Source organism: Anarhichas minor, unplaced genomic scaffold (assembly GCF_050575085.1).
Source record: "Anarhichas minor isolate MPS153535 unplaced genomic scaffold, ASM5057508v1 ptg000058l, whole genome shotgun sequence".
Lineage (NCBI taxonomy): Eukaryota > Metazoa > Chordata > Actinopteri > Perciformes > Anarhichadidae > Anarhichas > Anarhichas minor.
The window spans coordinates 7,086,633-7,100,330 of NW_027466504.1; positions in this window are offsets into that span (position 1 = coordinate 7,086,633).

A 13,698-nucleotide genomic window follows, 5' to 3' on the forward strand; every position below is an offset into this window, starting at 1 on the left:
AATCTACAGGAATGTTTTCAACATGTAAATACTAACATTTAATCAATATTGTGTGCCTGCTGCCAATTTTACCGCCAAAATATGATCAATTAAATAAGAACTGGGGAACACCCAATATGTTGAATAAAGGAACAAAGCACTTTCTCACTGTGCATGCAACTTGTCTGGGTTTAGATGACAAAGAACACGAAGTAAGCATATAAAGGAAAACATTAAAAAGTTGCTTTTGAAAGGAAATGGCACATTGGAGAGTGAGAGTGAAGCCCTCAGCTAGAAAAAGACTATATTGTTTAAATGCCAAACAATCTTATCTCACCAGCCAAAAGGAAAACAACTTTTGTGACATGGTTGTATTTGTTGCTTAATAAATTACGCCAGCTGGCACTATAGCTATTAGCATGTGTGATGTTAAAATATAGGGTCTCACTCTCATACTATTTATATGTTACCGTTGCTAGTTATGCTTAAATTGAAAAAATTATATTCATGCGTTTTTATATATTTCAATTTATATGCCAACCTAAGGCTATCAACAAAAAAAAAACATTAAAGATTTATCAGGATAGTTCGACATCAAGCAGAAGTTTTAGAAAACATGTTCAAGTCATCTTTTCAGATGAAGGGAAACCTTTTATGGGTTTCTTTTCAGGATTAATGCGATTCAAGCTGTGTGCAGTAGAGTAAAGCGCTTTGAGTGGTCAGAAGACTAGAAAGGAGCTTTATCAATGCAAGTCCGTTTAGCATATAAGCTGACTTTAAGTGACTCAGAGAAGCTCTCTACAGAGAGAGGCTGAGACAAAGAAAGGATCAACTTCAGATTAAATCACACTGCATTCATATCGCTTCTAAGTATTTTACTCACTGTTTCATTTGCAAGTTATGTAGCGATATTGTACTTCACTTTATATTTTGATCTGTTAGAAGTTTCAGAAACATTTCACGACTAATTTTGTGAGTAAATATTATGTGTTAGGCATGTATTATATATATAAATATATATATGAATATATGAAGATCATATGACTGAGAAAGTACTCAGAAAAGGACAGACTAATAACTGAGAACTGACTTTTTTGTCCATGGCTGACGTATTTTTATCAATATGTAGCATTTTGGATCGCTGACACATTCGTCCCTGTTTTAATACGTTTCTCAGCCAGTAAGTTATTGAAACCCATGTAATTAGTTAACTACACACGCTTGAGGGAAGATACTATGATGAATATTTCCAATTTCTCCAAAACCTGATAAAGTCCTTTATTGCACTGAGTGGAATTTGAAGAGCCCCATTGAGTCCTCTGAAACGATAATAAGTCAACGTTATGTCACACTGCGGTGCAAAATGCAGAACACGGTGAGATGTCGAGACTTTATATGAACGTTTTTACAGCTTTGGTTTGTCTTCAAAGTTCAGAGTAGAGATGGCATTTGATTGAGGTTTTAGATCAAAACACTTCAGTGCCAACTACAATCTAAAGTTTTAAGAGCACAGGGTTTTTTTCCCATGGTTTCACATTTACGAGTGTAAGCCTGCGTCGACGGCCCAATCTGTCTGCAATCTTATGAAATGCATTAAACGCTTTGTCAAGACAATGATTTGACAGGGGTGAAAACGGTACATGAGCCCATAAGAAAGGGAAATAAGCAAAGAGTCAAAGTGCAGTTTACCTGCCTGCATCTATAGCAGGCAATGTTAGGGAACTTTGATTAATAATAGTCTTCAGAAAGCAGCTCACGCAGCTCTTAAATCTCATCTAACACGGCTACACGAAGAATTCACTTTCTCACAATGCTGGGCTGATCCACCTTCATGGGCGTCTCACTTATTAGAGGTCAATAACTATGTATAGGACTTTGTTTTCTGTTGCACACGTATCTTCAAACAGGACGAGCGAGATGACGGCTGAAGGTTTATGAATATTTAATGTCACATTTGCAGCATTTATTTCAATTTCAGAGGGAGCGCTGAGCTTTTAACCGGAATCACTTTAAATAAAAGAAGGCTTGTTATCTGTAAGTGCATTCAGGCTTTCTGCTTAATATGGGGCTGTTATCAACGGCGCGGTTCATTAGTAGATTTGCAATTCTTCTGTAAGAGAGCCGGGCCCTTTGAATTTCTGCTGCGAGACTACAGAGTGAATCCTAGCCCTCTGTTTTCTGCTTTTTATTCCTCCAAACTCTACTGTTCTCAACAATAATTTCACTGGACAGCTGCTAAATGCTGGTAAAATGCTTTGAGAATTCTATTTGTACCTTCTGAAAGGGTTTCTAAACACATCACCCCAAATCCATTAAATCCAGTTTTGAATCTCTTGACAGTTCTGCGAGTCATCCTCGGAGCCACATGTAACATTGCCATGTGATTACGACGCTCCTTGATCAATCTGAGTGAATCACTTCATGATTGAGCGCCTAAGTCTCCAGAGTCTCGGGCCTGAAATTGTCCTTTATAGATTTGGTATTATATCTCCAGCATTCCTCCTCTGCCATTAGCCAGACTTTCACATTTTCAATTTCACCTCTCTGCCTCGTGCTTGCCTCCAGATGAGGGTGACACTGTTGCAGTGTTGAATTGTCTCCCCATTCATACATCTGGGGAGCAAATCTCACAAAGTGACAGATATGCTTAGATTACCGGGTTTTAGAAGGACAGGATACCTAACTTGGTATTTGTATTAGCGTTAAGAAGTAATCTAAGCCTGGGAGAAAGCAAATCCCCTATTTTCTCTCAATGACATGGGCTAGATAGGTGACTGCAGGTTCAATCTGGTCCTATCCATCACAGGTTGTTGTGGGCCAGGTAGGTGAGTCATACTGCTTAAGAGCATCTTGGAGGACAGCGTCTCAGCATTTCATCCACAGCAGACAGCCAACGCCAATGTGACCTGCTTGCTGAACACTTTTCAAGGGGGGCTCAATTCAGCAGAGCGCTGCTGAGCCACGCACATCTGCATAAGTTGCTGTCAGACGGGAGATAGTATTGTGGATTGTTAGGTTATCATAAAGCGAGCAGCTTTTGTGTTGGCCTTGTGGAATACCAAGTGTTTGTATTTGCAACACAGCGTTCATCCTGGGGTATTCTTTTTTTTCTTCTTCCTTTTCTCGCGGCCCTTGTATGGTAATTCATCATCCAGGTCTTGATACATACTGTGAGACTGCCCGGTGAATGTATTCGCCACTGGCTCACACGCTGCTGCAGACTCCCATGGGATATTTTGTACATGAAAACTATAGGGAAGACAGGCCTCAATGCAAACAAGCTAGCAGAATTAGTTTCCTTGCTTTTTTTGCCCTCCCAAAGAACATAAACAGCCCTGTGGGCAGAGAGGAAATGGAGGTTCAGACCATGGGCCACCACTCTGGTTTCTTTACTGCGTTTTAGCCTCGAAAGCAGGTAATTTCACTGTGGTCAGAGGGAATGGAAACAGCCTAGGTGGGCAACACGGTGGCGGTTTAATAATGGAAACCAAGGTCTCGGGGGACAAGTCCATCTTTCTGAGCAACAGAGAAAGTCCATTACCCTCAGTGTTTCTTTACCAAATGCAATGTCTCATTTGTAATTGAAAATCAGAGGTGTGTTATTGCGCACCGATCAAACAGCACATATGTGGAGTGGTGTAAGCCACCTGACAGCACGCCACAGAGCCCAAAGAAATCCCTAAATGATCTAAAATGGTGGTGGCCAACCTTTTAGTCTGACCCTCATATGCCACCACACATCTCTATCAGAGAAGCTCAAGTACCCCTTCATCATTTTAGTTTTAGCTAAAAATGTATTTTTCTACTGTTTTTCCATTACTTTCAGCTAACTGTTTCGGTTCATCCATTACAATAAGCTATTTCAACTCATTTAAATGTTTGATATGTTACACTATAAACTTTTCACAAACCTCATGAAACTGCATTAGTACCCCTGGTTGGGAATCAAAAATGCTAAACCTTTGTCATTTGCGTGACTTGCTTGTCTTTTAAACAGCGCTTGTGTTCATTTGCATTTATCTTTGGATCATTATTTCTCCCTTTCACACTTAATAGTCCTCCATTTCTGGAAGCTCATGGGTGTTCTTCCTTGTAATCTAATTAATTACTGTAATGATGTGAGACCTGAATGGGTTACTCACTGTACAGTAACAGCCCCCCCCCCACACACCACACCACCACCAGTTATCTCCTGTTGTACTGCCCCAGTCTTCTTTGCAAGGAAGACAGGGACTGTTATCCCAACTCACTCAGGATTTACAGCTGCTTGTATATCTGCTGTTGTCAACATATTCATCACAGAAAGTGACATTTCATTATGCCGACTCTCCCCTGGGGAAAGTTAACATTAAACATCATGCTCATGCGGCATCATGATAGCCCGGAGGGTGCTTTGCGGGGGAAGAGTGTGTGTGTGTGTGAAAACTTCCATATTAAAAGCATAATAAAAGGAGCAGATTTTTCACTCCCACCACCCTCATGAAAAATGTACAGCAGCATATTCATTACTTCATTGAGCTAAGTGAGTGTGACAAGCGGAGAGCTGCAGCAACCGAGGGCAGGGAAGCAGCACCACAATGAAGCCCTCGGCCAGTCTCTGAGGACACGGCTACCCCCGCCGCTCGTGCGGGCTTCATCTCTGCACTCCGTTCGGATAAAATCCGAACGGAGTGCAGAGATTGAGGGTTGAGGGTTCCGCACATGGCATGAGACAGAGTTCACTCAGGCCAATTTGTCCTCTAATATAATGCATGCACGGTCATCGGGGCGCTAATCAATTCACTGCCTTTTCAGTGTGATGAATATGACCCATGAGCCATGACTTAAGACCCTTATGCTATAAATGTGATCATGCATTTTCATCAGTTTACCAGACACACGCACATAATCCCAGAAGTGGTATGCATTAGGCTAAGCGTCAGACATGGATTAGGTTCTTTGTTATGAACTGGATTGTAGGCTACACCGTGCATACAAAGAGACGGATTTACGCGGGTGTGACTTTCATGAGATATAGCCCCAAAGATATCTGCAGACGCCTAATGCATCAAAACTGGATACACAAATGACATGAACAACTGCAAACAATAATAACTGCCTGTCATCTGTTTATTTACTTGATTCCCTAGCGCAGTTTGCAATGAAGGATGCCGTCTGTCTACATTTTGGAGCGTCCTCTGCACTCTTGGATGATCCCTTCACCCCCCCCCGTAGCCATAACTCCTCCCGGCCCCGCCTGTCTGATCCCGAGGTGTCATGCCGGGTCACCCTCAGCCCCCGTTGTCTGATTACCAAAAATAATGCCCTGCCCAGAGCACATCAGCCCATATTGTCTTCAGCACAACACTACAATTGTGACTTTGCTTTGATGACCCTCTGCAGCAGCACCAGCAGCAACAATGCCTCTTAATCCAGAGCAACAGTTTCCCTCAGATGAATGCAGCCTGCCCAAATGAATGGCTGCCGCACTGTAGCACGGGACCTATAGCACCATGGGTAAAATGTGCGACTTAAATAATTTCTGAGACTGTGGAGGAGTCTAGAGAATGGCAGACACGCTGACTAATAACACGGGATTCAGTAACAAGGGCTGCTCCGATGGTAATGACTCCTCACTCCAGAAATATCTGATTTCCTGCGAAAAATACTGTCATCTCAGGCTGGTATTTCAATTCCAAATGAAACAACATAAAAATAAAAAAACTCCTAAAAATAATTGGGATACAAAGCATTGTGTGAATATAATATTGTAGTGAGGAATATGGGAATAATTAATGGACTCCAAATGTAATAAATCATGTGGACCCCTGGACCTATATGACCTCATCCGTTAGAAATGTGTGAATTTAAAATCAGTACAGAGCTCATTAGACATAAGACTGATGCAAATGGTATGCTTTTTTTTTTTTCCTTTCTTTTTATCTGGGGAACTCACATAAGATCTCACAAGTGTCATGTGTGCTCTCCTTTTGTGGAGGAACATTGTGTGGGAGTCGGGCATATTCACCACTCAGTTATCAGAATAACTCTAATTAGGCTATTTTTAACACATCCTTTTAAAAACGCTCTTGGGTGTTTACATTTGCTAATGACAGCCTGAGTGAAAATCATCTATCAGCAAGCATCACCATCACCGCCACTGACACATTAACATGGATCCTCTCCCAAGAAAAACGTCACCTTGCCAGGGTGCTTTCACGATTCATATAAAGCATGCATATGCATCTCTAATATGTGCACCTAAACAGTATATTTATGTGGAATATTTACATTTGCACAGTACACTTCAGACAACCCAAGCAAACTAATTAATAGGCACTGAGGCTTTTTTGCTCCAGTAAATACAAGACTGCTCTTTCAAGCCGGTGCATTTGCCAGATTACAGCGTTTGTAAAAACACCTTTTTTACATGCCTGTGATTTGCATAATTTTCATTTAGTTTACCGTCAAATTTAAAAACACAGCTTGCATTTGAAGTCGACTAACTCCACTCATGGTTGTTGTTTAGCCGGCATGCACAGAAGAAAAATCATTAATATTTCTTCAGGGACGTAAAATGTGCCTGAGGTCTTCAGCATTGGCTTTATGGTCACCTTGTTGTGCTATAATAGTATTTTAATCGTATAATTTATCATCATAATATTGCAAAAGGGACTTGTATTTTTCTGTGATATTTGTGGACTGTCATTTAATTCATGGGGGGGCAGGACGGCATACACAGGCCTGTTTTGTGGCATTGTCATCTGATAACGCCGGCTCTATTGCTCCATCTAGTGGTCTTTTAGAGGAAAAGCAGACAACTGCTATCTTCTATAGAAACAATCTTTTTCTTCTTCAAGAAAATATACAATTCATAACGCATCACAAGAAGTAATTTAGCATTCTCTCGGGAGGGTCATATCAGTAAACCCTGAGGCGGGGCCGAGCCTTCTCATTATTATTTGCCACCAAAACACAGAGCGCAGTAAGGGACAATAGGCGTCCCTGACGTCTAACAAAACATTTTTATTTGGTCCGTGTGATAAATTGTTTTGAGTTGCCAGAATCAGCAGCTCGGAGGAAACATTATTTGTCACGAATGCTCACCCTGAATTATTGGGCTATGGCATCCAAAATAGATACTCGGGGGATGTTTATTAGATCCTTATTCTCCATTATTATAACAAATACAGAATAAACATTCACACATAAATGTTGTGCTAAGGTATGTGGAGCTACACACCTCCACAGACAGCAGGTCATGTTGCTTCTCTGCATATCAGTAATTTGATCTGAGCAGCAAACAAAGACGGTCTCTGGGCAACCAGTGCTTACTGCATCAGTATGCCTGATAGCACATCTATGATGTGCTCTGTCAACCACACACACATGTATAAGACACACACACTGTGAGTTTCTCCCCAGGCAATAATGGCAGCCGTTTTGGATCCCTACAAGCAGTTTTCTGCAGAGCTGCATGCCATCAGATGGCTGAACTCCAGCCTGTACCGTGCTGGCGGTGGAGATGGACTGGAAACTGGACGTGCTGACTCACCTTTTGCTAGATGTCACCCGCCCACTGAGCATGTCAAGCTGGCTCCATTACGAGACGACGTCCTGCTGCTGGACCCTTGCTGCGGTCAGCTGAGCGCCGGAGCTGAAGTGGACCTGGGGCTCAGAGGTCGACAGAGATTCATAGATCCTCAGCATGAGGCCTCTGCTCTGCGGGTGCCTCCAGGTTTCAGGGAGAGGCCACCAACGGCTCCAAACCACTCTGGTATCTGTGTCGACCTGAGAGAAGACAAAGCCTGGAACTCCAGGAGGATCCCCGATGCAGTCTTGAGGGCAAGACTCAGTGGTAAAATAAGCAGAGATTATATCTATATTTGCTTCAAATAACACCATTGATATTAATACTTGTATGCATTGCCAACCGTGATGTATATCAAATCCTGTGCAGATTGGACGCTGTATCTAGCAGTCAAAGCTGGCTTACCTACAGGACAACTGCCCCAGGGCCCCTAACACTCAAACTGAAACTAGACTAGAGCCCATCAACAGAAAATTTGCTGGCAAATAATACATTTTTACACTTTTACCTATGTATTGGTTATAGTGGGACTTTGACATAATCTAGTTTTATTGCCTTTATTTTTCTGCTGTCTGTTTGTGTGCATTTAAATCTGTTAAATAAGACTTTGGGTACTGCAGTGCCCCCTCCTGGTCATTCGACAGCAGTAGTGTTAGAGGAGGCACATTATTTATGAAGCATGGCTGTGAACACAAGGCGACTGCTTCTCCTGCTTAAATATAGATTTTTACGTTGTTACCGTGGACGCTGTTATTACGTAAGTACTTTGTTTTATTAAATATTAGATGGTGTAAGCAGAATATAATTGCTGTAGTTTGTTGATAATTGAGTCTCAAGTTAAGCTAATTGATAGTTAGCATAACATTAGCTGTTAGTAAGTTACAGCCATGTGACTGCATCTTCAGTTTCTATAAATGTTTAGTTTTTCTGTGTATATTGGTTTAATTCTGCGTTCCATTTGTGCTTTTATTGTAGTTTCACAGATTTAAATATTTACTAAATATCCAAGAAAGTTTATCTGAGGATTTGGACCTTGGGCAGGTGGTAATCAAGGGGGCATATGCCCATGTTCCCACTGTTTGTTCCTCAGCTCAATATCCACATTCAGAGCATTCATATAGTGACAAACAACTATTAGCTATGTAAAGATATAGAGAGTCATGGCTACCTGGGCAAAAAATGAAGTCGCTCTCCCACTCAGTGTGCTGTTATCCAAGTTTCAACTTTCTTTGTTGACATATGAGGGCCGGCCCTCGTGCACGTGAGCGTGCCACACTAGCTAGCTCCCAGCCGCCGCTCTGCAATGCTCTCATATCCGGTTTCAGCTGATTTTGCCGCCACGACGGACAGCGTCCTCCCCCTCGCGGAAGCGTAGCATCCATCCTCTGGTTGCCTCTGGTTCCTCCTCGGGTACACGCCGTTGGCTCTGCCGGGCCCCGGCATCATTAGCTGCGAGCCGCGTCGCAGGCAATAGAAATACCCCCAATCTCTGCATGAGGCCTTTTCACAGCAGCCATTTTTGTCATTACAGGCTAAACACAGGTGTAAGTAATAACATTATTTATGGCCCTGTTCCATTTAGGTTTGTCAGGACGGAGTTATGTATGCTAGTTCACTGGAAGGCTGTGACACAATAAATTGAATGGGACCGTAATTTATTTAATTAATTAATCTGTGTTTACCTTGCTATGACATGTCAAAATGGCTGCTGTGAAAAGGGCCTATTATGCACCTTTTTAAGGGGTTTTATATTCTCAGCAATGCTTTTTTTTGTCAAATAAAAAAATGTATGTTTCCCTTGGTCGATGTGTCAAAATCAACCACCTACAGCTTATAGTCTACAGATGTTCTACTTCTCGCAACCTATGCCATCAAATTTGGGAGGGATGACCCTCTAATGGGTGACAAGACTGGTAGTTGGTATTCGTGTTTCTTGCCAAACAAACCCTGTATTATTATATAAACTGACATTTGTAGTCTGCTCTGTTCCCGGTGGTTAGTCTAAGGCTGCGGGATTCATACACAAGTCACAGAGTGGGAGGAAGAAGAGTCAATATACATGGTTGATTTTTGCCCCAAGGCCTGGCCTTGAGAGCAGTTACTACTGTGCATAAAGTACACAATTTGACATGTGTCCCAGATACTCAATAGTTGTTGTTTCATCCTAAGGTTCGACTGATCCAGTTGATGTTCAACCACACTCACTGAGGACGTCAACTAAAGCAATGTCGCACAGCAGATACCCTGATAAACACACTGGACCTCAGGTGGGTGATGACTGAATTGGCTTTTCTACAAGTCGTTTGCATAACAGCATGTGTTTACTACATGGATTCCAACAGATCCTTGTTTTAATCTTACTTAGTTTTTTCCTGCTTCTGAGCACATAAACACTCATTCATCCATTCAATCGACTGCAGTGACGTGGCAAATTTGCAAAAATGAATGCTTGCTTGGTTTCTATGAAACAATAGTTATTATGTCGTTTCATCAGATGCCTGGTCAATTAGTCACTTAGCCATCACAACACAAACACATTAAGTATGAAAGAGTAATCCATAAACGCATCCTTTTGGTCTCACCACACATGATAAAGCACCACATTAGCCCACTGTCATTTAGGCAGGTGTTCACTTTGAGTACATAATCACGCTTTATTATTTTGTTTCCGAGTCTCCTTTTTGAAGTAATCATGATTACCCTGATGTACATTATTATGGTTTAGAAGAAGCTTTGCAGCACTCGGCTGGAGTGAAGAGCTTAAAGTGCTGTCTAGTGAATGGAGGCTTGATTCATATCTGTATTTAAGCGGTTTGAGACGTGGGAGGAGTGTTGAAGACGCTGCTGCCTGTCTATGTGTAAACACATCACATTATCTGATTGACTCAGATTCAATCAAGAGAGTATGTCAGGAGTTTTGTTTTTACTTTTGTTTTGTAGTCGTTTAGACAAGATCCTGACATGTACAATTTGATACAAATATTCCCGAATACTTGATGCCGTTGACCTCTTGATTCAATGGTTCAATATCCTATGTTGTCGTCTTTTAGGTAAACATCTCAACATCTGGATTTGCTACAGTTACAGACCTACAAGAATCAGAGGTCCTCTGAGAGATCATTAGGCTGATGTGATACTAATGCTAAAAACTATCGTCTACTTGTATGACATTTTAAGTGAATGGAGGGATGTATCTCATGTACATGGGTTTTTAATATGGTGCAGGTTTAAAAAAAATAAATAAATACACATATTAATAATCAAATACATTACCTTTATGTAAAATAATAGTGTTTATGTACAACATGAAGAAAGGGAGAAAAATAGAGTAAAATACAGAAAAATATCAACACTAACTCGTGACCAATTAGCCTCTTGCGTCTTAATCTCCTTTCTCTTTTGGCATTGCTGCCTCATCCTCTAGATTGACACAAAATAAAACCACTGACAATATAATATAACTAAGAATACTGTTGTTTTTTTTGTTTGTTTTTTCAGGATGTCTTCTCTTCTCATCTGAGGCCGTGGAGACACAACTCACTGGCAGTTCAGCGCTTCAGATACACTTCTGCAACACAGAGGTCAGAACACACTGACCTTTAGTAGTCTCCTCTCCATAATACTGAAGCTAAACAAAGCTCACCTCCCACATGAATCATTATGTACAGTCCACGCACAGTGTCATTTTGCCTTGAGGGTCTTTGAGAGTGAGCAGGTTTGATTTGTGTGGTCCGGTGATGTCGTCAGGGAGCGGTGTGTCCTCTTGTGTTAATTCCTGCTCAATATAATCATGTAGCTGGACTGTGGCCTTGCTCAAAGTCTCTGGGAAGACTTGGCTCCCCAGTTAATAAGCCGTCGAATATACTTGGTGCAACGAAGGGGGCTGTTTAAGAATTCAAATTAAAGCTAATAACTTTTGAGTTAATCAATTTCACTCTAGGCACTCGGCTCCGATGTTTACTGGTAGGTATTTTTTCGTTCCTTTGCAGGAGTTATGAGGAAGTTAATTGGGATTCAAAGTTACCCCGGCGCTTGAAAGCACCAGACACAACCCTGGAGAAAATGGCCGACCCAGTGAGTGAGTTTACCTCATCGAGGCGCTACGAGAGTCGACCTCAGCTGTGGCAGGTGAGCCATGGAGAACAAACGGTGACCAACCCTGCCAAGGCCGGAGCTCAGTGGTTTTCTTTCTCTGCAGCTGTGGGCTCCTGGAGGTTTAAAATCGCCCACAGCTGACTGAAGGAAATTAGATTTTTGTGCAACTATAACATGACTGAGACAAAATCCTCCACAGAGTAGAACTGCTGTGCTGAAGTAATTAAGCAGTGGGTGGTTTTCAAGGAAGTCACTTACTATCACGAAAAATCAATCTAATTGTGTTACCTGAATGTAATTATGGTTAGAATAAAAAATTAACTGTTATTGTCTCACAATATTATAACCACGTTTGCGACTAAGAAGTACATTTGTTTCATATTTGGTTTTAGTGAAAGAGATAAAAGTGTCATTCCACCATGTTCAGAAGTTTGTATTATTTGTGCTGTACAGCAATATGCCTCTTAAAGGTGGAGTCTGCAATTCTAATCCAACACGCTTTTTGTTAAATTCACTGCATATCATGATAGACGGGGAGCTAGCTGTCCGTTCTATGTGTGTGTGTGTGTGTGTGTTCACACACAGCCCTGGCTCTGCAAATGAGAATCACACCGAGCAACACAACGCTATTCCAACCAATCAGCAACAGGGAAAGGCCATGAATGTTGAAAAGATAAAGGCAGTGGGAGCGAGAGGGACGGTACATTTTTGTTTTATTTGTTTGGGTGTTGAGTTTAGATATCAACAATCTTGCTCCAGAATCACTGACTCCACCTTTAAAGGGACAGTATGTAGGATTTGGTGGCATCTAGCGGTGTGATTGCAGACTGCAACCAACTGAATTCCTCTGCGTTCACGTCTCCCTTTCCAATACTGCGGTAACGTGAGCAGTCGGATGCAAAACCAGTGTTTGGTTTGTCCCTTCTGGGTTACTGTAGAAATATAGCGGACGCCGCGAAGAAGACCCGCTCACTTTGTAGATATGTATGGCACTCAATGCTAACAAAAAAATAACAACTCTTAGTTTCATTATTCACTAAACATAGACATGAATATTATATTCCATTTCTGCCAATAGATCACCTGAAATGAAACACACTGGCCCTTTAAAACAATGCAGCACATTTTCTGGTCAGTTTTTAACCCGTTGGCCCACAATGTTAAATGCAGCATAGAAACTGAAGCAGGCAGATAAAGTACAAGTCTCGTAATATTTTCCATTTTTCTTATTGCCATCAATATTTTGACATGTTTTTACTGGTCTCAGTGAGCCGCTTTCTTGAATCCACTCTGTTGCTCTGGCCCTCCTCTCTCACTGTCATTGGCGCTGCTGTGGCTGCTTTCACCAGCAGCTCTGAATGCATCCACTAATTATTTTTGATAGACTTGGATGTCGTTATTTTATGCGATTTCAACTTCTTCTTGACAGCCACAAAGGAACCACACTGGGCTGGTCGGCCCACTCAACTGGGACACAACACAGCCCTCTCTCTGTGTTGTGTGTGTGTGAATGTGTGGCGTTTTTTTGTTTTTTTCACTGCATTGGCCCAATTTGTGTAGCACCGTGCTGGAAAACTTCTTGGTACTCGCAAAGCAAAGCACTCCAACCTTGTTGTAGCTTATTCCTCTGTGCCATAGACTTTCATAGATGTTCAGAAACTGTAAAAACACTTCAAAGAGCCGCTGAGTGATATGCTCTTTTATTACAATGACCATGGGCACTGTATGTCATATTGAGTGTGTCCCCTACACACCATCCTCCTGCCATTACTCACCAAAAAAAGGGGAAAATGTGTATTAATCCGCAGCTGAAAGTAGTCCCCCCAAAAATGCCTTATTTACTAATGTTTGAGTGGTGTTTGGTAAAAAGCCATATCGCCCAGCTATTTTAGGAAATCACAAATTAAACAATATATTTGTGACTTTATATTGAATATATTAAAGATTTACATGTTCAGTGGGAACAATGGGCTGAGAGCCAAGAAGCCAGAAGTGCCAGAGTACAGAGGGACACATTGTTGGTTTTGGTCTTTCTATTTATTAGAAATAAGAAA